Below are 8,193 nucleotides of genomic sequence, written 5' to 3'. Positions count from 1 at the left end.
GAACCCATGTTCCCTGCATCAGCAGGCGGACTCTCAACCACTGCTCCACCAGGGAAGCCCCCATAGAATTTTTACTTTCATTTATTGTTTTGTTCATCATTGTTTGTTTGCTCTTTAGTTCTTCTAGATCCTTGTTGAAGGTTTCTTGTATTTTCTCCATTCTATTTCCAAGATTTTGGATCATCTTTACTGTCATTACTCTGAATTCTTTTTCAGGTAGACTGCCTGTTTTGTTTTCAGTTGTTTGATCTGGTGGGGTTTTACCTTGCTCTTTCATCTACTGTGTATTTCTCTGTCTTCTCGTTTTGCTTAACTTACTATGTTTGGTGTGTCCATTTTGCCAGCTGCAGGTTCGTAACTCCTGTTGTTTTGGGTGTCTGCTCCCAGTGGTTAAGGTTAGTTCAGTGGGTTGTGTGGGTTTCCTGGTGGAGGGGACTGGTGCCTGTGTTCTGCTGGATGAGACTGGATTTTGTCTTTCTGGTAGGCAGGACCGAATCCGGTGGTGTGTTTGGGAGTGTCTGTGAACTTATGATTTTAGGCAGCCTCTCCGTTAATGGGTGGGTTTGTGTTCCTGTCTTGCTAGTTGTTTGGCATAGGGTGTCCAGCACTGTAGCTTGCTGGTCGTTGAGTGGAGCTGGGTCTTAGGGTTGAGATGGAGGTCTCTGGGAGAGCTTTCACCATTTGCTATTATGTGGGGCTGACAGGTCTGGTGGACCAATGTCATGAACTTGGCTCTCGCACCTCAGAGGCTCAGGCCTGACAGCCGACCAGAGCATCAAGACCATTTTGGGAAGTCTGAGGTCTTCTGTTAGCGTTCAATAGGTGTTCCATAGGAGTTACTCCATATATAGATGTAGTCTTCATGTATTTGTTGAGAGGAGAGTGATCTCCACGTCTTACTCCTCCAGCATCTTAAAGGTGCCCCTCTCCCATATGTTTTGAATTGTTGTGTTTTTATTCATCTTCAGTTATTTTATATCTCCTTTTTGATTTCTTCAGTGACCTGTTTGTTGTTTAGTAGCATATTGTTTAACCTCCACATGTCTGTGTTTTTTGCATTTTTTTTCTCTTGGTTGATTTCTAGGCTCATAGAGTTGTTGTCAGAAAAGATACTTTATATGATTCCAGTCTTCCTAAATTTACCAAGGCTTGTTTTGTGGCCTAGCATGTGATCTATCCTGGAGAATGTTCCATGTCCACTTGAAAAAATGTTTATTCTGCAGCTTTTGAACAGAATATATACATATATATATGTGTGCGTGTGTGTGTGTGTGTGTGTGTGTGTGTGTGTATGTATATGTATATATGAAGTCCATTTGGTTTAATGTGTCATTTAAGGCAGTGTATCCTCATTGATTGATTTTATGTCTGGATGATCTGTCCATTAATGTAAGTGGCAAGTGAGAATCCCCTACAATTATTGCCTTATCATCAATTTCTCCCATTATGTCTGTTAAGATATGCTTTATGTATTTAGGTGCTCTTATGTTGGTTGCATACATATTTACAATAGTTATACCTTCTTCTTGGACTGATCCCTTGATCATTATGTAACGACATTCTTTCTTTCTTTTTACAAAGTTCTTTGTTAGAAAATGTATTTTTTTCTGTTATAAGAATTGCTACCCTGGCTTTCTTTTGATTTCCATTTGCATGGAATACTTTTCTCCATCCCCTTGCTTTCAGTCTGTGTGTGTCTTTAGATCTTCAGTGAGTTTCTTGTAGGAATTATATATATGGGTCTTGTTTTGTATTTATTCAGCTGCTCTATGTCTTTTGATTTGAGCATGTAGTCCATTTACATTTGAAGTAATTATTGAAAGGTACGTATTTATTGCCATTTTGTTCATTGTATCTGGGTTGTTTTTGTGGGTTTTTTTTTCTTTTTCTTTTTTTGTTTCTCTTCCCATGTCATTTGATGACTATCTTTAGTGTTATGTTTGTATTCTTTTCTCTTTTTTGTGTGTATCTAGTATAGATTTTTGGTTTGTGGCTACCATGAGGTTTATATATAGCAATCTATATCTAAACATGATTACTTTAATTTACTTATCTTAATTTCACATGTATTTTATAAATTTATTTATTTATTTACTTATTTATTTATCTTTTTAAAAAGTTTGGCTGCATTGGGTGTTCATTGCTGTGCTTGGGCTTTCTCTAGTTGCAGCTAGCAGGGGCTACTCTTTGTTGCAGTGCATGAGCAACTCATTGTGGTGGCTTCTCTAGTTGCACAGCATGGGGTCTAGGTGCATGGGCTTCAGTAATTGTGACATGCAGACTCAGTAATTGTGGCTCCTGGGCTCTAGGGCACAGACTCAGTAGTTGTAGTGCATGGGCTTAGTTGCGAGCAGGAGCTACTCATTGTTGCGGTGCATAGGCTTCTCACTGCGATTGCTTCTCTTGTTGTGGAGCATAGGCTCTAGGTGCTCAGGCTTCAGTAGTTGTAGCACGCAGGCCCAGTAGTTGTGGCTCAGATGCTAAGAGTGTAGGCTCAGTAGTTGTGGCACATGGGCTTAGTTGCTCCGTGGCATGTGGGATCTTCCCAGACCAGGGCTTGAACCCATGTCTCCTGCATTGGCAGTGGATTCTTAACAACTGCGCCACCAGGGAAGTCCAATTTCACATGCATTTTAAAACCTCTGCATTTCTACTCCCTTCCTCTTCCAATTATTGTTTTTGACATTATGTTTTATATGTGTTTGTTTTGTGTATCCCTTAAATACTGTGGATATAGATGGTTTTACTCCTTTTGTCTTTAACCTTCCTACTAGGGTTACATGTGGTTGATTTGCTACCTTTATTGTATGTCTGCCTTTATCTATGAGATTTTTCCTTTCATAATTTTCATGTTTCTAGTTGTGGCCCTTTCTTTTTCACTTAGAGAAGTCCCTTTAACATTTCTTGCAAAGCTTGTTTTGTGGTGTTGAACTCTTTTAGCTTTTGCTTGTCTGTAAAGCTTTTGATCTTTCAGTCAAATGTGAAAGCCTTGCCAGGTAGAGAATCTTGGCTGTAGGTTTTTCCCTTTCATCACTTTACATATATATGCAACTTCCTTCTGGCTTTTATGATTTTTGCTGAAAAGGCTTATGGGAATTCTCTTCTATGTAACTTGTTGCTTTTCCTTTGTTGTTTTTAATATTCTATTTTTATCTTTAATTTTTCCCATTTAATTACAATGTGTCTTGGTGTGATCATGTCTGTGATTCTCTGTGATTCCTGGACCTGGATATTTGTTTTCTTTCCCAGGTTAAGGAATTTTTCAGCTCTTATGTCTTCAAACATGTTCTCCGCCACTTCTCTCTTTCTTCTCATTCTGGGATCCATGTAATGCAAATGTTAGTACACTTGATGTTGTCTCAGAAGTCTCTTAGATCATCCTCATTTCTTTTTATTCTTTTTCCTTTTTCTATTTATCTTCACTGATTTCCACTACTCTGTCTTCTAGCTTGCTGATCTGTTCCTCTGATCACTTAATCTATTGTTGAGTCTTTCTAGTATATTTTTCATTTCAGTTATTGTATTATTCATCTGTTTACTTTTTCTTTGTATTTTCTAAATCTTTTTGAAAAACTTACAACTTTTCACTCTGTTCACCTAATCTACTCCTTAGTTCTTTGAACATCTTTATGATCAATCCCTTGAATTCTTTATTGGGTAGATTTCTTATCTTCACTTCACTTAGTTATTCTTCTGGGATTTTATCTTGTTTCTTCATTTGGAACATAATTTTCTGTCACCTTATTTTTCCTAATTTGTTGTTTTCATTTTTATGTATTTGATGATGGTTTTATTTCCCAACATTACAGAATTGACCTTTTGTAGGAGACAGCCTATACATCACAGCAGCACACTCCTTTCTGGTCACTAAAGCTATATACTTTAGGGGTGCCTCCTATGTGGGCTGTATAGGTTCTTCAGTTGTGGTGGGATGACTACTGTGGGTGGTCTTGTAGATGTGACTGGCCCTCATTCAGTTGGTTGTTAGGCCCTGCCTTGTGTGGAGGCTTCCAGATGCTCATGGGTGGGGCTGGGTCATGAGGTTGATGGCTGCAGAGTGCAGGGGGCTCCTGGTGCTACTGCTGGCCCACTGTTGGGCAGAACCTAGTTCTGGGTGGGAGGTTCATGGGCTTGGGTTCTGAATCTATTGTCTACCTGCTGATCGGCTAGACTGGTTCCCTACACAGCTGGTTGGGGTCTTAGGATGTCCCAAATCTGGCTTCAACATTCTGGTGAGTGTAGCTGGGGCCCAGAGAACATAGAGGCTGGTGCTGGCCTACTTGTTGGGTGAGCTGGATCCTGGCACTGCAGGCTGCAGGGTTGTGTTTGTCTTGGGAATGGTGTCACCCAGTGGTGAGTGAGGCTGGGCCCTGAGGCTAGTGTCAGTCCACAGGTGGGTGGTACTGGGTCTTAGAGTTTCTATCTGCAGGACCTGGTGGTCTGTAGCTGGTATTGGTATGTTGGTGAGTGAGACTATGGCCCTGGGTGTTCAGTCACTTGTGCTGGCCTGCTGGTTGGTGAGATGTGTCTTGATATGGCAGGTAGTGGGGCTACTGTGGTACTTGGGTTGGTGTCTGCCCAATGGTGAATGAGGCTGGGTCCTGGCGTGTTTGTCTCCAGGGCCTGGTAGTCCTGGAGCTGGTGTCATCTTGTTTGTAGGTGGGGCTAGAGCCTGTGGGGTCCTGGTGATGATGCCTGCTTACTGGTGTGTTATGCTGGTCCTGGTGTTAGTGCTGGCCCACTGTTGGGTGGAACCAAGTATCACAGTCTCTGGCTGTGGATCTTGGGGGTTCCTGGAGCTGGTGTTGACCTTCTGGTGGGCCAAGCTGGTCTGGCAGTCTCTGGATGCAGTGCTCTGAGGGTCCCAGGTTTATTGTCTGGGCATTGGTGAGCAGGGTTGGGTCCTGGGCACTCTGGTGGACAGAGATATGTCCCAGGGCAGCTATGATGTGTGTGTGTTTTAAGACAGTTGGCCTGGTGATGGGTGGGGTTATTTCCCTGCCCAGCTAGCTGCTTGGCCTGACTTGAGGCATCCCAGTACTGGTGCCAACAGGCTGGTGGGCAGGGCTGTGTACTGACACTAATAAGCTAGAAGAAAGTTTCCAAAATGGCACCTGCAAGCACCAGTGTCCACGTGGTAGAACGAGCTTCCCAAAATGTTTGCCACCAGTGTCTTTGTCCCCAGGGTGAACTCCAGTTGCCTACTGTCTCTCTGGAAGGCTCTCTGAGATCAGCAGGTGGCTCTGTCCTAGGCTCCTTTCAAATTACTCCTTCTGTCCTGGGTCCTGGAGCATGTGAGATTTTGTGTGCACCCTTTAAGAGTAGAGTCTCTATTTCCCCCACCCCTCAACTTCTCTGGAAAGGAAGCCCCACTGGCCTTCAAATGTTCTGGGAGCTCATCTTCCTGGTGCAGTATCCACAGCTGGGTAGTCCAGTGTGGGACTCAGAGCCCTCATTCTTTGGGGAAAATCTCTGCAATTGTATTTATCCTTCCATTAATATGCCAGCCATCCATGGATATGAGTCTTGACTATACTGCACTTCAGCCCTCCTACCCATCTCGTTGTTGTTCCTTCTTTGTATCTTAAGTAGTAGAAGATAGTTTTTGCTAGATTTGGTCTTTCTCATAAATAGTTGCTCTGTAAATAATTGTAACTCCGTTTTGCCTGTGGGAGGACATAAGCTCAACGTCTTCCTACTCTGCCATCTTGGCCATGAGGGAAATTTCTTTATAAAAGAACTTCATCTACTGATTGTACAGGAATAATAATATTTGACATCACCATTTTATGAGCACTAGTAAAATAATAAGTCTTGACAATGATCATCAGCAGATACTAAAACTAGTAAATAGATGGGGACCCTGGTAATGGATGAATTCATGGTGACAACACTTGAGTCCACTTATCAATCTTACCTCTATGAAAAGTGAAACAACTATAATGTGCTTCAAGATGTGATACTATAGGAAGTAGAGACAAGTATTTTTGTAAAAAAACAAACTTGATCTTGAATCTAATCAAATCTCTAAATCTAACCACTAGTTTATTAAAAATAAAAGATAAGGAATCATGTTAAAATAAATTTTAAAATAATATGCAATAAGCTAAACACAGAATGTGGGGTATTTTAAAATAAAAAGGGCCCATGTCATAGGATCTTGTTTCTCCCTGTGCTCACAGGTAACAGGGCACCACCTACATGAGCTCCAGGGGCAGGCAAAAGCCACGGCTGCCATCTTGGACTCCAGAGGCGGGTGTGGACCTCTGCAGCTGCTGTCACCACTGAGGATCCTGTGGGTGCATGTCATTGCCCCCGCCTTCCCGGGATCCTGTGCAGCCCACCACTGCTTAGGGTCCCATGATCAGGGGCTAACATCCCCAGGAACGTGCATGGACCACTGCTGCTACCAAGGGCCCTACAACCCAGTGCCAACCACTGCCCCATCTCCTCTGGGGCGCAAAACTGGCTACCACTTCTGCTGCCGCCTAGGGTTCTATGATCTGGGGCCAACTTCCCCGGGGGGACGTGACCTGCTGCTGCTGCTGTGGAGGGACCTGTGACCTGGAGCTAACCTCTGTCCCTGGCTGCCTAGGACCCTGCATAAGTCATGCACCTGTGCACCTGCACAGCCCCTATCAAGGGGACAAGAGCCAGCACACACTGGGGAAAGAGACAGCAAACATACAAACCAAAAACAGCCCTTACACCAAAAAAATATTAAACCCACACAAGCTACACAGGGATGCTCCCACTTATAAATGGCTCTCCAAGACTATAGTAGATAATTGTTTCTCCTAAACACCAGACTAAGGGAAATATAAGAAAAACAAAGAAGCAGAGGAACCACACTCAGTTCAAAGATCAAGAAAATTCCCCTAAAGGAAAAAAAAAATGAAACAGACCTCTTTAGTCTAATAGACATTGAGTTCAAAAAGGAGGTAATGAAAATACTGAAGGAATTAAGAAAATCTGTCAACAGAAATGCAGATTACTGTAAAAAGGAACTAGAAACTATAAGGAGGAGCCAAGAAAAATTAGAAAATTCATTCGTCAAGACAAAAGCTGAGTTAAAGGCAATGAATAGCAGAATGAAAAATGAAGGAGAAAGAATAAGTAATCTGGAAGGTAGAATAATGGAAATTACCCAATCAGAACAGCAAACAGAAAGCAAAATTAAAAAATGAAAGCAATATAAGAGACCGATGGGATAATATAAAATGAGCCAATCTACTCATAATAGGGTTTGCTGAAGGAGAAGAAAGAGAAAAGGGGATTGAAAATGTATTTGAAGAAATTATGGCTGAAAATTTCCCTAAATTAAATTTCCCTAAAACTAAAGAAGGAAACAGATATTCAGATACAGGAAGCACAGAAAGTCCCAAACAAGATGAACCCAAACAGAATATACACCAAGACATATTATAATAAAAGTGGCAAAGTTGATAAAGAGAGGGTTCTAAAGGCAGCAAGAGAAAAACAAAGAGTTCTTTACAAGGGAACCCCCATAAGGCTATCAGCTAATTTCTCTACCAAAACACTGCAGGCCAGAAGGGAGTGGCAAAATGTATTCAAAGTCTTGAAAGAGAAAAATCTGCAACCAATACTCTACCCAGCAAGATTATCATTTAGAATAGGAGGAGAAATAAAGAATTTCTCAGACAAGAAAAACTAAAAGAATACAGCAATATTACATCTATCCTAAAAGAAATATTGAAATGTCATTTCTAAATAGAAAAGAAGCAAGAAAAAATAGGAAGGAGGAAATCACAATTGGAAAGCAAATCACTTAAATTAGCCAGTATACAGATCAAAAATGAAAAAAAAATCTATTTGTGAAAGCAATGATAAACACAAGCAATAGCAAAAGGATAGGGCTTCCCTGGTGGCGCGGTGGTTGAGAGTCCGCCTGCCGATGCAGGGGACGCAGGTTCGTGCCCCGGTCCGGGAAGATCCCACATGCCGTGGAGCGGCTGGGCCCGTGAGCCATGGCCACTGGGCCTGCGCGTCCGGAGCCTGTGCTCCGCAGCGGGAGAGGCCGCAGCGGTGAGGGGCCCGCGTACCGCAAAAAAAAAAAAAAAAAAAAAAAAAAAAAAAAGCAAAAGGATAAATATGAAGATGTAAAAAGGGACATCAAAATCATAAAATGTGGGGGAGGAGAGTAAGAAAATGCATATTCTTTCTCTTTTTTTT

This window comes from Grampus griseus (assembly GCF_964374135.1).
Source record: "Grampus griseus genome assembly, chromosome: 8".
In the NCBI taxonomy this organism is placed as follows: Eukaryota; Metazoa; Chordata; class Mammalia; order Artiodactyla; family Delphinidae; genus Grampus; species Grampus griseus.
Note: the sequence above shows the minus strand (reverse complement) of the source record.